We start from the raw sequence: 19,431 nt of genomic DNA, 5'->3' as shown, positions 1-19,431 counted from the left end.
TAAATCAATACTGGATGTTAACAAATTTCTCTTCTTCAGAAAAGCTTTCCTTGCCATTGCCAGCCTACATTTTATATCCTCTCTACTTCGACCATCATCAGTTATTTTGCTCCCCAAATAGCAAAACTCCTTTACTACTTTAAGTGCCTCATATCCTAATCTAATTCCCTCAGCATCACCCGACTTAATTAGACTACATTCCATTATCCACGTTTTGCTTTTGTTGATGTTCATCTTATATCCTCCTTTCAAGACACTGTCCATTCCATTCAACTGCTCTTCCAAGTCCTTTGCTGTCTCTGACACAATTACAATGTCATCGGCGAACCTCAAAGTTTTTATTTCTTCTCCATGAATTTTAATACCTACTCAAAATTTTTCTTTTGTTTCCTTTACTGCTTGCTCAATATACAGATTGAACAACATCAGGGAGAGGCTACAACCCTGTCTTACTCCCTTCCCAACCACTGCTTCCCTTTCATGTCCCTCGACTCTTATAACTGCCATCTGGTTTCTGTACAAATTGTAAACAGCCTTTCGCTCCCTGTATTTTACCCCTGCCACCTTTAGAATTTGAAAGAGAGTATTCCACTCAACATTGTCAAAAGCTTTCTCTAAGTCTACAAATGCTAGAAACGTAGGTTTGCCTTTCCTTAATCTTTCTTCTAAGATAAGTCATAAGGTCAGTATTGCCTCACGTGTTCCAACATTTCTACGGAATCCAAACTGATCTTCCCGAGGTTGGCTTCTACTAGTTTTTCCATTCATCTGTAAAGAATTCGTGTTAGTATTTTGCAGCTGTGACTTATTAAACTGATAGTTCAGTAATTTTCACATCTGTCAACACCTGCCTTCTTTGGGATTGGAACTATTATATTCTTCTTGAAGTCTGAGGGTATTTCGCCTGTTTCATACATCTTGCTCACCAGATGGTAGAGTTTTGTCAGGACTGGCTCTCCCAAGGCCGTCAGTAGTTCTAATGGAATGTTGTCTACTCTGGGGGCCTTGTTTCGACTCAAGTCTTTCAGTGCTCTGTCAAACTCTTCACGCAATATCATATCTCCCATTTCATCTTCATCTACATCCTCTTCCATTTCCATAATATTGTCCTCAAGTACATCGCCCTTGTATAGACTCTATATATACTCCTTCCACCTTTCTGCTTTCCCTTCTTTGCTTAGAACTGGGTTTCCATCTGAGCTCTTGATATTCATACAAGTCGTTCTCTTATCTCCAAAGGTCTCTTTAATTTTCCTGTAGGCAAGGCTCTTAGCCACTGACAATTTGGAATCCATACAGGCCTATTGACTGATGATGCTATGTTTTCTTTTACCAATAATGTTTTAGAAGCACTGAACAAGACATTGACTTCAATACACTCAGGACAGTAGCTAGCTGTACAAGTGTGTGTGCCGTCACAGAGCTGGAGCAATTCTTCAGACTGCTGAGGGTTTGAACTGCCACACCCTCTCTGTCATTTATAGTCTGCAAACCACCACTGAACTAATGCCATGACCACACTCAGCAGAAACATTGGGCCTCAGTGCAACTTCTGGCCCCTCATGAAACAATCAATGACTGTAGAAGGTAGCAGTATTCATAAAGTAAGGCAATGTCTACATACATGTCAAAAAATCTGGCTTTGAGCATGGCAGGACACTCAGCTGGTATGAGCACATGCCCTGCCACTTTGCTGATAAACAACTCTAACAAGTACGCAGCCAGGTGTAACAATCTATCTGTATGCCTGGACAAACTGCTTTAATAACTACCACCTAGGCAGAGGTACAGCTACCAGGATGAGTGAAGTTGTGTTAGACATCAAAAACTTTGTCACCACATTTCAGAGATGAATGACCTCTGTCTGGCTAATGTATACAATCAGCATAGGGGGCACCTACAGCAGGGCGATCCAGTAAGGTAGATTTAGACAGTGCCATTTTTAAATCATGAAAGACTGCCTCAGTGTCTGAAGTCCAGATTTATTTTTCCCATTTAGCAATTTTTTTGATAGCTCTCGTACTGTAACCAAGTGATGCAAATACCGCCAATAGTAATTTAGCATCCCTACAAACCTACTTGTCAGCCTCCATCCAAGATTGCTGACACATGCCTGAGCAGTAACACGTGATTCAGAGGTAAGCCATTTAAAATCCTGGTGGTTTATGCAACTTCCACTGCCAGTATTTGACCAAAAAGAGGAGGAGAGATGGTGGCATAAAATTTCTGGTCACCTGTCTTTGCACCAATGTCTTGGGTTAAATTCCAAGGCTCTTCACAGTTTCTCATGAAGCGAGGGCATGTGACACTGTGGTTGGCGATCCATCTGTCAGATGGAGACATTAAGATCGGTAGTCCCCCCCTATCAGGAATGGTACAGGTATTTAAAGCCCTATAATCTCCACATAATCTGAAAGATTCATCTTTTTTTGCACTGTATAAAGCAGCAATGTCCAAGAGCTGCTGGATCTAGTTACGGTACCTTCTATCAGCAACTTGTCAAAGTCTGCTTGCGCAGCAAGAAGAGTGTCTGGTGGCAACTGGCAGGTCATCAGTGACTGGTTGTACAGGCATAGTCTGAATGTGATGCTGGGTACAGTGACATCTTTTTCCTGCCACAGCAGGATCTGTGAGGGCGGTGATTTCCTGAAGCAGCTCTACAAAAGGTCTGTCACCAAATGCTGAAGTGACCTTACTGGACTGCACATGCAGATACCTATTTTGTTCCTCCTGCAGACCATTTTTGTGATGTTGCAGCTCCTTCATATCAGTTCCTTAGTGGAAGCAGACAAATGTGACTGCATGGACAAGTGTTCCATTTGTAACTCCTCTTTTTCTCTGTGTACACCTCATCATACTTCACTTGATTGAGGTGAGGTTGGCTTTTGGGTTTCCTCTGAATAAAATTCTGGTAAGGCATGGTCGAACATACTGGATACTGAGTTGTTGTTGCATAATGCATGCATGTGCATTTCACACTGTGTTGGCTGCACTAATGAGTCATGTCAAATGAGCAAAATAGTCATAAGATGCCTGCACATGCAGTATGGCATCACTAGAAACTAAACAACCTAGCATGGAAAACAAGCAAGGGAAGAATCCATCGTCCAAATACAATGTCAACTTCTCCCCACATCTGCAAATTTTTGTATCATTGGCCACTGTCAGCAGGGACTGTGAGTTTTCTGCTGGGTGCTTGTTCATGTTCTTAGGGTGCAAATGAGTTCAGAGCCAGTGTTAAGGAGGAATTGTTCACCATAGATAGGAAAAACGAATGGTTGACAGTTGAGGCAGTGAAAGCAATTTTTTCCAGTTCGTGTGGCAGTTTTGATTATCTCGACAAGCATGCAAACTCTCTAGCGCTCGTGTGTGTGTGTGTGGGGGGGGGGGGGGGGGGGGGTGGCTGGGGGGGCAGGGGGTTGGATGGGGGGGAAGGGGGGGGGAAGAAGAGCCCCCCCCCCAACAATTTAAGGAAATTATTAGCGTTGTAAAATCACAAAATTATGTTGGAATTTTTATTTTTCCTTGTCTGATAATAGTTCCCTTTTAAAATACATTCAGTAATGAGTTAGAACAAATAATTATTATAGTAGTAAGCAGTTTAAGGGGAGTTAGCACAATGAAAATGACAAAATTAACAGTTTTTTTATTATAAAATTAATTGGAGTTTCTGAATAAAACAAATCAAGTTTCACCCTTGTAAGTGAATTCTAAGTGTGTTTTTTATCACTGCAAAGTTGATGCGCCACATGAACGGTTGTAGCGATTTGGTGTGCCACCGCTGACGGTGCTGCTCGCTGGCTGCAAGCAGGGTATCTTTGCAGAATTAGACAGTGTTTTGTTTTCCAACGTTGTATGGCTTTATCTCTGTGACAAGTGACTGTTCATATTGGTAAACATAAACCCTATACCGTGTGTGTTGACTTGTGGAGTTTGCTTTGTGTTTTTTAGCTGTTCAATTTTGCGTATTTGACGAATTTTGCTCGTACCTGTTTTACATATTTGGTTTGCAGATATCAGTATTCCCCATTTCAGCAATCAAGTATTTAAGAAAAGGCACAATGAGTGGAAGAAGAAATCTTTTGTTGTTTTGAAGGGAGATGCTGCTCAGACCGCTTCACCGACTACTCCAAATGAATGTGATTCATTTCTTCCAGCAATAAACTTTGTGACAGCAAAGAAAAATTTGAAAACTATGAAAGTGACAGTAACAATGTGAATGAAATAATTAACATTTCCTTGCTCTCTAATATTTTGAAACATAATATATTATGCCAAGTTTGCAAAGAAACAGGACTGGAATTGAAAATAACTTCACACATCAGTTTGGCATCTAAAATGTTATTGAAGTGTAACAAATGTGCTGCAGAAGTTTTGTTTTCTAATTCTAACAGCATTCCTCATAGTGGTAATAGTGGAAAGAAGGTGTGTGATATAAATGTTAGGCTAGTGTATGGCTTGCGTTGCATTGGCAAGGGCAGTGCTGCAGGGACAATGTTATGTGGAATTATGAACTTGCCAAAACCACGAACCAAGTTTGGATTTTATAATGAATTGGTGGGATGTTCTGCTGAAGATATTGCTCAAGCAACAATGAAGAAAGCAGTTGAAGAAACTGTGACAGATAATGGGAATTGTAGAGATTTAATTGTTGCTTTAGATGGATCATGGCAACATAGAGGTCACAAATCTCTAAATGGACTTGTGACAGCTACCAGTGGAGACAGTTGCAAAGTAATTGATGTTGCTATTCTCTCAAAACATTGTAGACGTAAGGGCAATACCAAGGACAAACATAGTGAAAGTTGTGAAGCAAAGTTTCACGGCACAAGTGGAGCGATGGAAGTAGAGGTAGTGAAAGCAATTTTTTCCAGATCACAGGAGTTGTAGAATGTATCTAGGAGATTGTGATTCTAAGGGATATAAAGCTGTAGAGGAACTCAAAACATTATGTCAATGAAATTCACATTAAAAAACAGGAGTGCATTGGACATGTGCAGAAGTGCATGGGGGCTCACTTGCACAAACTAAAGCTGACATTAGGATCCCAGAAGCTTAGTGATGGTAAGACCATTGGAGGAAGAGGAAGACTGACAGATAAAGCAATTGATAGATTGCAGAGGTGTCATGCGTGTGCAATTAGGCAAAATACAAGAAGTATATGAGGAAGGCAGTATGGGCATTATTTTTACACACTGCATCAACAAATGAGAACCCACAACATGCACTGTGCCCCACAGGTGTAAGAAAGAATCAGGAAAGGAATATGCCATAAAAACAGTTTGCCAAATGCTATAATTGATGTAATTAAGCCCATATTCAGAGATTTATCACAGCCAAGTTTATTGGAAAAGTGTTTACGTGGGAAAACACAAAATCCAAATGAAAGTGTAAATAATTTAATTTGGATTGGGATTCCCAAAAGAGTGTTTGTACAGATAAAAACATTACATTTTGGAGTGTATGATGCAATGGCAACATGCAATGAAGGAAACATTGTCAAATGTGATGTGCTGAAACATTTAGGTTTTCACCCAGGACACAACACCATTTCCGCAATGCGCCTAATTGATGAAGAAAGGCTAAGAACTGCAGGAAGAAGAGACAAAAGCAAAAGGGAAGAAAAGACCAGTGAAAAGGAAACTAACACTGGAAAAAGAAGAGGATGCTGATAATCCATCATATGGGGCAGGAATGTGTTAAAAAACTTTGGAAGCCATCTCCCGTAACTTGAAAATGTTCATCTTTGAGGAACATTTTCTCAAAAACTGCTAACAGTATATCAATGAAATTTATACACAATATTGTTTACTTCTTTTCCTTGTTTTTTATAGCAAATTGTAAAAAATTTTGTATAATTCAAGAGTTATAGAAGAAAAAGTGCAAAAATTTTAGAGAAAAGAAAGCGTCTGTTTAAAAAAACTGTAAAGCAAAAACCAATAAATATTTCTTAACATGGCATTATAACTTTGTAGAGAAATATTCACTGAACGTTAAGTCCAAATTTCAGAGCAGTATGTTTAATGGTTTTAGAAAAAATGTTCCTTCTATTTGCTAAAATTAACATGGAGGAGATGGATTGTTCCAGTTCCTCTTAACTGAAAACGAATGGAGTGAATCATGATAGTGTTACGGTGCTGCGGGCACACTTAGCATTTGTCCCAGTGCGCGAACCTTTGGGTAGAGTCTGGTACCAGCAGGCCAGCGGTGTGCTCGCGGCGACCCTCTGCCTTGCATCTCCTTGACACTTCGTGACATTATGGCGCCACGGCTATATAAAGCCCACCCTGCTGTCGCAGTCATTATGTGTGGATAGTTTCCTTCAGTGCATGCTGGAGATGTGTTTAGTGTTTCGACTTGTGCCTAGTGGATTACATTATATGACTATATTTTGTTCATTTACTTTAGTCTTTTAGTGTATTGTGAATTAAGTTTGCAATGGATAAATTTGTTACCATAAAGGGGCGCTTGGAAGTTGTTGATACTGCAAGTCAATCTCCAACAATTATTGTGTCATCAATTGCTTCGTCGTCTTCAGGCGAGAACCTTTCACAGCTGATACCTGGATAATCCGGTAAGGGAAGATCATTTCAGAAGTCTTGGTTGATCAAATATACATGGCTAGAATATGAAGCAGCAACCAGAAAAGTTTTTTGGAAAACCTGCAAAGAGGCAGATGCTAAAAATCTATTACAATTTCCTTGAAAAAAAGAAGACGCATTTACTTTCATAGTGTTTTCTAACTGGAAAAAGGGTTTGGAAAAATTCTGTCTTCATGAAGATACGTTTATGCATGAAGAAGGTGTTCTGAAACTAAATTCTTTCACTAACGGAAGTGTGGCCTCTCAATTGAATGAACAGTTAGATAGTGATATGAAGAAAGGCCGTTTAGCTCTTGAGACATTTTTTTACTACTGTTTCATTTCTATGCTGATAAGGACTAGCAATTAGAGGGCACAAAGATGTAAGCTCAATTTTTTTGCAATTGTTGGAACTCCAAAAGAATGACATATCTGAGTTTAAAGATTGGTTAGGGTGTTCGGGGTATAAGAGGACGTCCCACGATATTCAAAATGAGATCACTGATCTGCTAGGGAAGTCTGTGTTGAGAAAGGTATTGGCTACAGTCAAGAAGACTCAACATTTTTCTATTATGGTTGATGAAACAAGTGATTCTTCGATTCCTGAACAAGTGTCATTTTGTATTTGTACTGTCGATGATTCCTTAATCATCAATGAAGACTTTATTGGTTTATACAAGACCCCCAACACTGAATCACAAAATCTGTTTAGTATTGTAAAAGACGTTTTTGCTCGTCTTGATTTTTCAATGGATAACTTTAGAGGACAAGGCTATGATGGTGCCTAGAATATGAGAGGTAAGTTCAAAGGACTAAAAAAGCTAGTTTTGCATATGCAACCAAAAGCACGTTATGTGCACTGCACTGCTCACAGTTTAAACTTGGCAGTTGTAGGCAGTCTTTGCCATCTTACGTCTATGAGGGATATTATGGCTTTAGCCAAGAACTTAATAAACACCATAAGGGAATCCAACAAAAGGCTGGAACTTCTCAGAAAAATATGCTGTGAGAGCGCCAACGACCAAGCTGGTCTACGACCCCTTTGCCCGACTCGATGGATTATTCGAGCTTCTAGTATCTTGAGAATATTGAAAAACTTTGAAGAACTTCTAGAGTTTTCTGCAGAGGACAAAACAGAAACAGGTTAAAAATGTGCAGACTACCTTGAGTCAGTGTCACAATTCAAGACATTTCTTTTTACGTCTTTATTGCCATGCAATAAACCCAGTAGAGGATGTCAACGAAAAAATTCAATGCCCTCATTTAAGTGTTGCTGATTTGGAAAAAGTATATGACTGCTTGATTTGTATATTGAATGGAAGGTCTGATAGTTTTGAACACTTTTGGGAATTCTATTTATAAGAAAAACGTTCACAAGTTGATGATTCTTCGCTTCCTGGGAATCAAAGTATACCAAAGAAGTATGGAAACAATGAAGCCAGCTCACGGCACACTTTCAAAACCCCAAAGGAATACTACAAAGTTATTTACATTGAAGTTTTTGAAACGGTTCATCCTTGCTTTACTGAGCTGCTTGCATCAACTGGACTCACACAGGTCATTGCAGTTGAACAAGACTTCTTGCTTTTAGCAAATGGAGGTGAAGCAAATTTGGAAAAAATCAACTGAGTTTTTCAAAAATGACCTGGACATTGAGAGACTGTGCTTACACTTGAATATGTAGCCGATATCCATAACAAAAAGCAACAGGTCTTACAAGTTGAACAACTTTAATTCCGCCGTTTTTTCCCCGTCATTTGAGGCTTTAATGAAACAAATTCGTTACACATGTATCATTTAAAGTATTTTCCATCGATGGCAACTACTTTCTCCCACCTTTCGGGCACTGTACAAATCCCGCGTCGAAAAAATTGTTCATCTTTTGAAGCGATCCACGAATCGATCCAATTTGTGAATTCTTCATGAGATCGGAAGTGTTGGTCTGCTAGGCTGTGCGCCATTGATATAAACAGGTTATGGTCACAGGGAGTAATGTGTAAAGAATACGGCGGGTGGGGTAGGACTTCCCATTTTAACGTTTCCAAGTACGTTTTGACCTCTTTTGCAACGTGGGGTCGAGCGTTGTCGTTCTGCAAGATCACTTTATCGTGCCTCTCGCTGTATTGCGGCCGTTTGTCTTTTAATGCTCAGCTCAAGCGCAAGAATTGCGTTCGATAACGAGCACCTGTGATTGTTTCACTTTGTTTTAACACCTCATAGTACACGAAACCAGTCCCAGGACTGAAGACCACAACAACAACAGTACACGACGCCGAGCTGGTCCCACCAAAAGCAGATCAGGATCTTGGAGCCGTGAATATTTTGTTTGGTCGCCGACGTGGAAGCATGGCCGGGATATCACAATGATTTTATGCGTTTGGGGTTATCGTAATGAATCTATTTTTCGTCCTCGGTCACAATGCGATTCAGAAACCCCTTCCATTTTTGCCTCTGAAACAACTGTACACAAACACACAAACACTGTTGAACATCTCTTGGTTTCAACTCACACGGGACCCAAGTTCCTTCTTTGTGAATCATGCCCATAGCCTTGAGACGTTTTGAAATGGCTTGCTGTGTCATTCCCAGTAATCGTGCCAATTCTTCTCTAACAACCCATGGAGTTCTCTATTATATGCTGTTGATTGTGCTACCTTTTCCAACAATAGCCGGCCGAAGTGGCCGAGCGGTTCTAGGCGCTACTGTCTGAAACCGCGCGACCGCTACAGTCGCAGGTTCGAATCTTGCCTCGGGCATGGATTTGTGTGAATCCTTAGGTTAGTTAGGTTTAAGTAGTTCTAAGTCTAGGGGACTGATGACCTCCGATGTTGAGTGTCTTAGTGCTCAGAGCCATTTGAACCATTCTGAACAGATTTTGTCGCTTCATTGCAACACCCTGGATATCGTTGAGAGCTTTTGTGATGTGGTACAGCATGAAGCTGGCCGTGTTCAGCTAAGTGAAATCAGAAACTTGCAACACTTACAAGCGCACCTTCGGCACCAAACTTTTTCTGTAATAGTGTGACCTTAAAACACAGAGTACTGGTTGTAAATAGGGCATTCCCCTTCTTTCTTCCGCGCCTCAGCTGCACACACGTCAAAAGGTACACTTTTCGTATAAAATTGAGTGCTAACGACAGTAATGAAAAAAAGCAGTCCATTCTGAGCATGTATGTACGCTAATAATCACATATGAAACACAGAAAACAGAACAAAAATTCTTATACTAATAATCTTCCCTTATGCACATTACAAGCTGACCGATACTTGAGAAATTACTCGATAGATAGTCACCTGTACTCAAACTAACGCCTTTAAATGGTAACTTAGTTGCCAGAAAAAGTATTGATTGCTTTGATTGTTTAGACTCGTGCGTCAGCGTCTGGTAAACGTCAAACGCGTGCAGAGCTCGAGCCTGCGTACTGTGGCAGCAGGGTTGCGAAGATATCAACAGTAAGCACTCTAAATGTAATAAATGAGTAACGTGCACTCAAGTGTTAGGGTGGCTGAGCAGTCAGTTACGCTTGAGACGTCGTGCTGTTCGGACGTGTGACATCTCTGCTCCACTGTAGCGTTGCAAGCTGCGAATACTCATACTTTACTTTTTTGTACTGTGTCAACGTTCTGTTTTTGATCATCGTAACAGTGTGTTGTAGTTTTTTTGTTCTGTGTTAGCGGTTTCGGTCGCTTGTTTGTCGTCATGACGTCCAGGAGTTTTCCCAGGAAATGTACACTATGTCTTGAGTTGGACAAGTCTACGAGAAATGTCCAACCAAGCTCGTTAGAGGTGCACTACTTGATAGCCGATGTCATCGGTATCATGTCAGATCAAGTCCACACTGCGTATTATGACACAGAGCTCTACTATGTTTCTTTTTTTTTTTTTGTGAAGAAATGGTTCAAATGGCTCTGAGCACTATGCGACTTAACTGCTGAGGTCATCAGCCCCGTAGAACTTAGAACTAATTAAACCTAACTAACCTAAGGACATCACATACATCCATGCCCGAGGCAGGATTCGAACCTGCGACCATAGCGGTCGCGCGGTTCCTGACTGTAGCGCCTAGAACCGCTCGGCCACTCAGGCCGGCTTTTTGTGAAGCTGTAGAGTCGAGTGCTGACGGAAAGGATTCTGCTTCAACATGGGGGAAATGCTACCTTCCGTCACCGTGACGCCTCAGTGAGAATTTTATCATTTACAACGCTGATACAGAGTATACAAACGTGCGTGTGTTTAATCTGCCACATAAAGAAGTTTTAGCAAATTGTGGGGAAATGAAGTATATCCGTAATGAACAGTGGACGAGACAACATCGATTACAGTGTTTTTAGCGGCATCAAGTCGGTGGAAATGTATATCAGGCATAACATCCCCTCTCATCTCATTGTTTGTGAGTACAACGCGCGCGTAACATACAATGGGCATATAGGCACCTGTCTGATCTGTAATGATTATGGCCATGTCCGAACTCATTGTGCAAAAGAGGTGTCTGTTTTAAAAAATACGTCAGAACGGCACTGAAAATTGACTTTAGCCGACCCTGTGAAACAAAATGGAATACTGGATACTGACGGGTTACCACAGGAGCCTGGCCTGCCAGCAGTAGCGTTCTCTCCTTTACTCAGCCGGCAGCAGCCAAGCCTACCACCCGCAATTAAGTGCAACCAGTAAATAACAAGAACTGAGGGCATGTGAGGCAAACAGCACAGGCGATGAAGCTACCCGACTTGGGGCAGGTCGTGCATCACAAACGTCGGAAGACCGTGCCTGAAACGACTACTTCTCACAATACAGTAGCAGCAGTAGATGTAGCACCTGCTGACGTCACACCGAACGATACGTAAACGATTCTTGTCTCACAACAACAACAACAACAACAACAACAACAACAACGACAACATGAGTCGACACCGAGCCCGTCGAAGCCAGTGGCTCGATCAAAGCAAAAAAGAACCACAACAAGTCATAGCTCTTGTTAAGGATGACAAGGCAGGTAGCAGTTGTAAACATACTGACGAGAGCCCATCCCTGGTCCAAAACAAACAAGGGGCAGGGCCTGACGTTCCCAAACAAGCAGCTACCAAGAGTGACGGTGTTAGCCGACAGCCTGTGGCTGAACTTCTGTATGCAAAGTCGCCCCAAGATGCGGTGCAAGATGCGATAGATATCAGTTTTGGCCTAGAGCTTCCGACTCCTCCGGCTGCCGAGATGTATCCGACCAGCGGAGGGCGCAGAAGCAGTCCAGCCTACTGCCCATGCGCTACTTAAGAAACACGCGCACCGAGACTCAAAAGACGACACGACTGTCGGTCACAATGATCCCAATCTGCGAATTTGGAATGAGACCAAGAGCTCTTAGTCAGTTTCAAAAGATTGCGCTGTGCTAATGTCTCAAGCGTATAGAAGACCCTGCCAGAATACCAATAAGATTAAAGGGAGGTTTACTATCTTTGGCCCGCAGAAAGCATGTTCTTTGAGAATTTTTTCTCAGGGTGTGTTATAGATATCAATGTGAAATTTTATCAAAATGTTTATTGATATTTCCTCTACAAACTGGAATTTTTTCGACCGGAAATGTCGAAGAGCAAAGGCGAAAGTGCCGTCGGAACGAAACAAAATTTCGATGTAGACCTCCACGCGCGGCATGTCACAGGTCAGCCGGCTCGTCTGAAATCAAAATTGAGTCGACGTTAGCGAAGTCTATAAGATTGTTTAGGAGTTGTACCTCGCTTAAGTTATTTGGACCATAGGAAACAAAATGGCGGCCATTTGAAAAAAATAGGGTTTTTTTCATCGATTTTTCGACTTCGTCGGCCAAGTAAAAATGTTTATAGTTGATGGATCGGAATAGAAGTGGTTCAACTCCTAGATAATTTAATTAGCTTCGTCGGAAACAAAGAATTATGCCAATCGGTTCAGTAGATTTGAAGTTACCATACCGCACGACAAAAAAAAAGTCGTTTCGAGAAAGACGCGTTTGAAGATTTGACTACATATAAATGCAATATTATGCAACTTACGTTCCATCTGCTATTCCGGGTGCATAAACTAGTCCTTCCTCTGCCCCACAGAGGGTGTTCTGCTCGATCTGGGCCATCCTGCGCTGCTCCAGAGCCGCTCGTACGGCTGGTGACAAGCGGTTTTCGGCCGCTTGAATCCGGTGGTCGTCCGAATGCTTACCAAACTGCGTCGAATAGTGTCCCAGGGTGGGGTCCATCGTTATCATGGTCTTCAGAATTGCAGAATACCCTTCGTTGAAGGTATAAAACAAGTATAAAGCAATCAACTGACATAATGGAGCTTAAATTAAAGACTCTAACACATTAATGAATTTTACCCCTAACGAGCTACTCAGGAGAAAGTAGTTTAATGACAAAGACCTTGTTGCTGAATGGCAGAAGATAGATAACCCAAACCCGATTGAACTGAAACACCCAAACATCACAAGGGAGGCAGCGTGTTAAAATATAAGTCTGCAAGTTCATGCTTTAGAATTGATTTCAATTTCGTATAATTTAAAATTATAAACAATGTAGTTCCAACTAAAGAAAACCGAACTGCCCCGCGAGGGGTCTCCTGGCCACTAATGCCATACGGTCATTATTATTATTATTATTGTTATTATTATTATTGTTGTTGTTGTTGTTGTTGTTGTTGTAGCAGACCAGTAAGTATCCTTTCATTTGAATATTTTTAGCGGAACAATGACGTAAATTCCACCTTTTTCACTTCATTTATTTATTAATGAGTTGGTTTTATTTTAGCAAGAACGAATTATAGAAAAATTAAATGACGATACAAGAATAAATTCGTCTCCAGCAACAACTAAAGAAGATAAGTTTCCGTTTAGTACATTAAGGGAAAGGTCTCGCTTGCAGTTGCAGACACTTAGCTCCAGTTAATCTACAGAAAGTATTTTATTTACGCCAAGAAACAAGGGCGTACTTTGAGTTTATGTAATGATCCAACAAGGCCGAGCGGTCTAAAGCGCCAGATTCAAGGAATTTCCTGGGCTGCAGGAGTACTTTCACCCTTCCGGGCTTACAATCAGGGCGTGAGTTCGAGTCCCACTCCCGACACAGAATTTTGTCCCTTCAGTGCAGCAGCCTGCAGCTCATGGAGAGATTTTCTACTGGGGCATAGTATGACACTGGCCATGTTCTACTAGTATAAATTGGAAATTTGCATCAAATACAGCCGCATCTACGGCACCAAACTGTTTCTGCGATAGTGTGAGCTTTAAAACACGGAGTACTGGTTGCAAGTAGGGCGTTCCCTTCCTCTGCCTTCTCCCGCATCTCAGCCGCGCACACTCCGTAAGCGGCACTTGTGGCATAAAATCAATAGTTCGGCTCTAGCTGTCGGCACGGTCGCACGTAGGTCTACATTACGTTTGCTCTCTGAACGTTGTTGTTACGCCAGTGTTATTTGTCTTTTGTATTCGTTACAATCGTTTTCTGTGTGTTGCAAGTATTGTGACTGTCTATTAGTTCATCGTTTGTGTCGATTTTCGACGGAATTTCGGCAGCGGCCGGAATTTCAAGGGTGCAGCACAATATGGCAAGCTCCGTGAGAAAGAACACCGTCGCATTCTCCTTCGACAAGGAAACTCGTGGAGTTCAACCATCTATACTCGAAATACGTAACTGGATTACCAAGGTAATCGGCATTAGCTCCGAGTCTATTCATACCATGCAATTAGATGCTGACAACTACTGCATTTTCGTGAAGTTTGTAGATTCGGCAATGGTTGATCGTTTTTTGGAAAAATATGGTAGTGAAGTAGAATTTGTACACAAAGACGGGACAAAGAGTAGGGTAGGAATCAGGAATGTTGGCTCTATGATCAGCAATGTGCGTGTATTGAATATTCCTATTGAAGTAGATAATTCGAAAATTAAGGAAGCCCTTGAAGAGTATGGTGTAGTACACGAAATTGTTAATGAAAGATGGTCACCCAAGTATAAGTTGCATTGTTTTAACGGCAATCGCTCGGTAGAAATGGAAGTGCAGGCGAACATTCCGCCTTACATCTTTGTGGATGGTCACAAGGCCCGTGTCATTTATACAGGTCAAGTCTCGACATGTTATATGTGTAATGAGGCTTTTCGCCTCCGCCATGACAGCTCGCGTCGTGTTTTTGTTTTAAAACGCAATCGCTCGCTACGCCGGAAACGAACAATCAATGACTTTTTACCAAGACACGACAGAACTAAACCGACGACTGAAATAATTTCAACTATCGTTCACAGTGCTCCCGACGCTGGTGTTAATAAATTTGCACCTCTAAAAGCCACCAGTAATGATGAACAGCCATCCTACAAACGCAAGCTTAGAAACAAGAAGAGACCCCTTAAACATACTGACGACTCTTCATATGAAGAAACCGCTCGTAAAACGCTTGTAACCACGGAGCCAAAACCGTGTAGTGAAGAAACAGTGGAAGAAGATGAGGGAATGCGAGTGGAAGTGGTGACACATTTAGGAGAAGAGAATTTAGTAATTGCAACAGAAAGTGTCACTGATGAAACAAGAAACAAGAAGCGACGCCGTGAACATACTGACGACCATGCAGATGAAGAAACCTCTCGTAAAACGCATGTAACCAGAAAGCCAAAACTACGTAATAGAGAAACATTGGAAGAGGATGATTTAGTGGAAGTGGTGACACATTTAGGAGAAGATGATTTAGTGATTACAAGAGAAAGTGTCACTGGTGATAGAGGCTCACTGGAGAATAATCGTGAGATTGCAGTGCTAACAGCGGAACCGGAGGCGCAGCAGCTCACACTGCACGCTACACAAGAGGAAGAGCCCACTGAACAACATGCTGACTCCGAAGTGCGAGAGTACGCCGAAGGAAGAAGCACACGAGCGAAAGTGCTTAGGCAGCAGCCCGTTACAACAGTAAACACACCGCTGCTGAATACTGATAACTCGAACGCCAACACTGGCCATCAAGACCGTCATCGGCGGAAACAGAAAAGCAAACGGAAAGTTATCGTCATTTGTCGAATACGAAGTCATCAGAGAAGGAACTGATGAGGGAGCAGAAGAATCAAGCGACGCTTAACACTGCACTATAAAGGGTTAATGCAGAACTGTCAGATCAAGCGACTTATTAAAATAGAGTAGAATTATGAGTTCCGTCAAACTACTAGTGTATAGTATGAAAAGCACTACCCTGTCCTTCATGCTGCAATTCCAAGTAGTTCTAGTTAAACTGATCGTGACTGAAAAATAGCTATTCTCTGTTACCTAGCGATGCAAGCGTGTCTCATTGCGACACTAAACATTAATAAAATACGCTCACTACTGAAATTGGCAGCTTTAAAAGATTTTCTGTATGAATAAGGGGCAGATATCGCCTTACTACAAGAAGTTGCGATAACGGAATTCAAAATCACATATTATTTCCAAGTTGTTAATGTCTCACATGAAGCAAATGTCGGAATTGCTTTTTTAATCAAAGAAGGGATTCCTGTGAGCGAGAAAGGAAGAACAGAAAAAACAGAATAAGGTAGAGCTGTAGGAATCAAAATTTTCGATGTCACAGTTATTAATATGTATGCCCCGTCAGGGAATTCCCATACTTTGGACAGAGCTAAATGTTTTAAAGATGAACTCATTTATTTATTGAGGAAAAATCCGTGTGACCTCATAATTCGTTGTGATTTTAACTGTGTTTTAAACCGCAAGGACCATCGACCCATTTTTAAGTATTCATCTGAGTTAAAACAACTAGTTACCCATTTACAGCTCAAAGACGCTTTGGAGGAGCAACACCCAACATCAGTAGAGTGTATATAGCAGCAAACTCGACAGGATTGTTTTGACACGACACTTGGACAATGTTTTATTTAAGACTGAAACGGTTCCATTGTATTTCGGCGACCATTGCAGCCTTTTAGTTTGTATTAAGTGTGCAACCGACACGTCTTTTGAGAATCAGTGGAAATTAAATGCCTCTATTAACAAAAAAAAAAAAAAAAAAAAAAAAAAAAAAAAAAAAAAAACAGATCGGCCAAAAGAATCAAACCTAAACTAAGATGAGGTCTCATAAAATACAGCGCTGAACGATTTGAAAAATAATTTAGAGTTTTATTATAAACTATTAAGAGACTTGTACGAACTAGCGAATGAGGCCACCATTCGGTAGACTGACATCAAGAAAATAAAAGCAAAATTGTCAAGTATTAAGACAGCAAACGGAAGACCAAGTCAATCTCTGACAATGAAACAGCATTCTTGTACAGCATTTTACGACATACCAAGAATAAACGCAGAGCTTTCATTGAAGAAGTCCATTCACTTGATGGTACAAAATGAGATTCACGATGAGGGTTATAGGTATAATGACCACTTACACTACGCCAACCAAACTGACGATGAAGCTCTTGAGGAGTTCACAAACATTTTAGTCCCGCAATTATCAGAAACAGATCACGAAATCATATCAATGAAGTGGTACAAGAGGCAATAGAAAGATATCAGGGATCAGACGGTCGTCCCATTGAATTTTATGCATGTTACTGGTTTTTACTTGGTGACAAGATTACATACATTCCAGTGAGGTTATTAATGGAAAAATGATCCTTACCGGATTTAAGGAAATCAAACTAGCATTGATTCCAAACAATAAAGGCAAAAACAATTGTAACAACTTACCACCTACTTCGTTCACAAATTCTAGTTACAAAACTGTTGTGCGATAGTAAACAGAAAACTTTCATCTTTCACCAAAAAATTTTTCAGTCGCCGCCAGTCAAGTGCTGCAAATATAATCATTTTTCAGAGCACATCAGAGTACAGGGACATCATTCCGAGCGCGTCGGTGATCAATATAAAATGTGGTCTGTTGTTTATTGATATCCATAAAGCCTTCGCTCATGTTAACCATAGATAACTTTCTCTATCAACGGAAAAAATTACATTTTGTCCTCAGACTATCAATATAATAACCAACACTGCCATTGGTATAAATGCTAAGACAGCAATCAATGGCAGTGCACGGATCTAATGGAAAATTTACAACGTAACCCGGACCACGTGTAAAGGATTAAATTTATCAGTTCCTGCATTCTGTCTAAAGCTTACTCAATGGCACATGTTTTTCCCGTTACAAAAATAATACCAAGACGAATAATATCAACTATAACAAAATAACTTATGGCTAGGAGAAATTTCTCGCTTCGATGTGAAAACCGTTATAGCGGACGCCAGGAACGGGAATCTGGTTTTAGCAGACATGTAAAGCAAAGCGTCTGAATTTCCCTTCAAAAGAACTTTCAATATACTTCGAAGGAACCCAGAGAGTATAATGTCCAAACTCTTCGAAGCCGTTAAGCCAGAAAGCCTCCAACCCACGACTAATATATGACTGATAAATAGCGGACAACAACATATGCGAGCCTTCTATACCGTGGCAACTTACCTTAGTGACGAAATCATATCCTCTCATAATATAACATCAAGGCACATCATCCGCGAGCCGAAGAAATATGAGGGGAGAAATAAAATAGAAAAATATTCAGGAATTTCAACTAGAGTTCTACATAGCAAAATAGAAGTATTTTTGGACTGTCTTCTGTTGGACTGGTTTCTGCGTGGTACAAGACAGTTAATAACCTCATCAGCAGCAATGTCAGACTACACGCAGTTGGCTTAACCCAAACGAACGTATGTGCTAATTGCAGTCTAGTGGACACCCCTATGCACAGATTTACCTGTAGCGCTAATATAAATACCCGGAATTGCACCAGGCAACAAATAGGCTTCCTTACCAGGTCTTCAGTGTACTATATAACGTCTACCTCAATCTGCAGATCGCAAGAGATGCTTACCGAAATTCAAAAATAATGCTATACGCTGGTTATTGAGGAAATATATCAGCTATATTGTCAACAACTTAAGGTCTGACAATGATACAGACTTTCGCGTAGACATACAATTTGGACAAAATCACTTCAGTAAATAAGCAGACGATAAGAAAAAGTATGGCAACATGCTCAAAATTGTATTCGAAGGAATGGGTGTGGGATAGAAATGAAACAACATCAAGACACAAATAGACAACAAAACGACTAGTGAAAAGTAGTCTATTTCCTTAATGTAATAATAATTCTTAATAGTTCTAGTCGTTTTTAAAGAGAAAAAAATATTTATGGAATCCAACAAGTTCACTGCAACTTTCAGTAAATGTTTTAGTCTTCAATAGTGTTTGTTGAAAGAATTTCATTTCAAGAACAGTTTATGTGTTTACCTTATGACTGATATTTATTCATATAATTTTTTGTTTGTTACAAACATACGACTTTTTGAGAAGAAAATATCTTCTCGGTTCATCCACAAAGAAGTGGAGGGAAAAAATGGCAGAAAGCTGAAACTTCCGTTCCATTAATGCAACTATATTTTATACTTAAGTGGGAGAACGGTACGGGTTTCACAAGAAGAACACGATAAAAAAGTCTATGTACTCAAAAGAAAAAAATGTGTGATTTGGTGGCAGGTATGGGGGAGGCATCGTGGCCAGGCCTCAGATCTTTTGACCCCTGCCCACTTTGCCTCTGCCTGCCTGACACTGATAGGTTCCACATAAAAAGAAAAAAAAGTGGTTAAGAAGAATCAGTGGTAGAGCACCTTTTAGAAAGGAGCGTAAGGCACGAGACTCATGGAATAGCCTTAGCCGCTGAAGCAGCAAGAGTCTTCAGGTCCTCGAACGACGGCGCGATTTCGAATCCAGTTGTGAGCCATCCTCTGAGCGGGACGGACGTGCGGCGGAGCCGGGCGTTCTTCCATTGCCAACACCGATTGCGTCGCCGCGTACCAGGTCAGCCTGAGCTGCTAGCT

This window comes from Schistocerca americana, chromosome 2 (assembly GCF_021461395.2).
Source record: "Schistocerca americana isolate TAMUIC-IGC-003095 chromosome 2, iqSchAmer2.1, whole genome shotgun sequence".
Taxonomy (NCBI): domain Eukaryota; kingdom Metazoa; phylum Arthropoda; class Insecta; order Orthoptera; family Acrididae; genus Schistocerca; species Schistocerca americana.
This window is presented reverse-complemented; position numbering follows the sequence as displayed.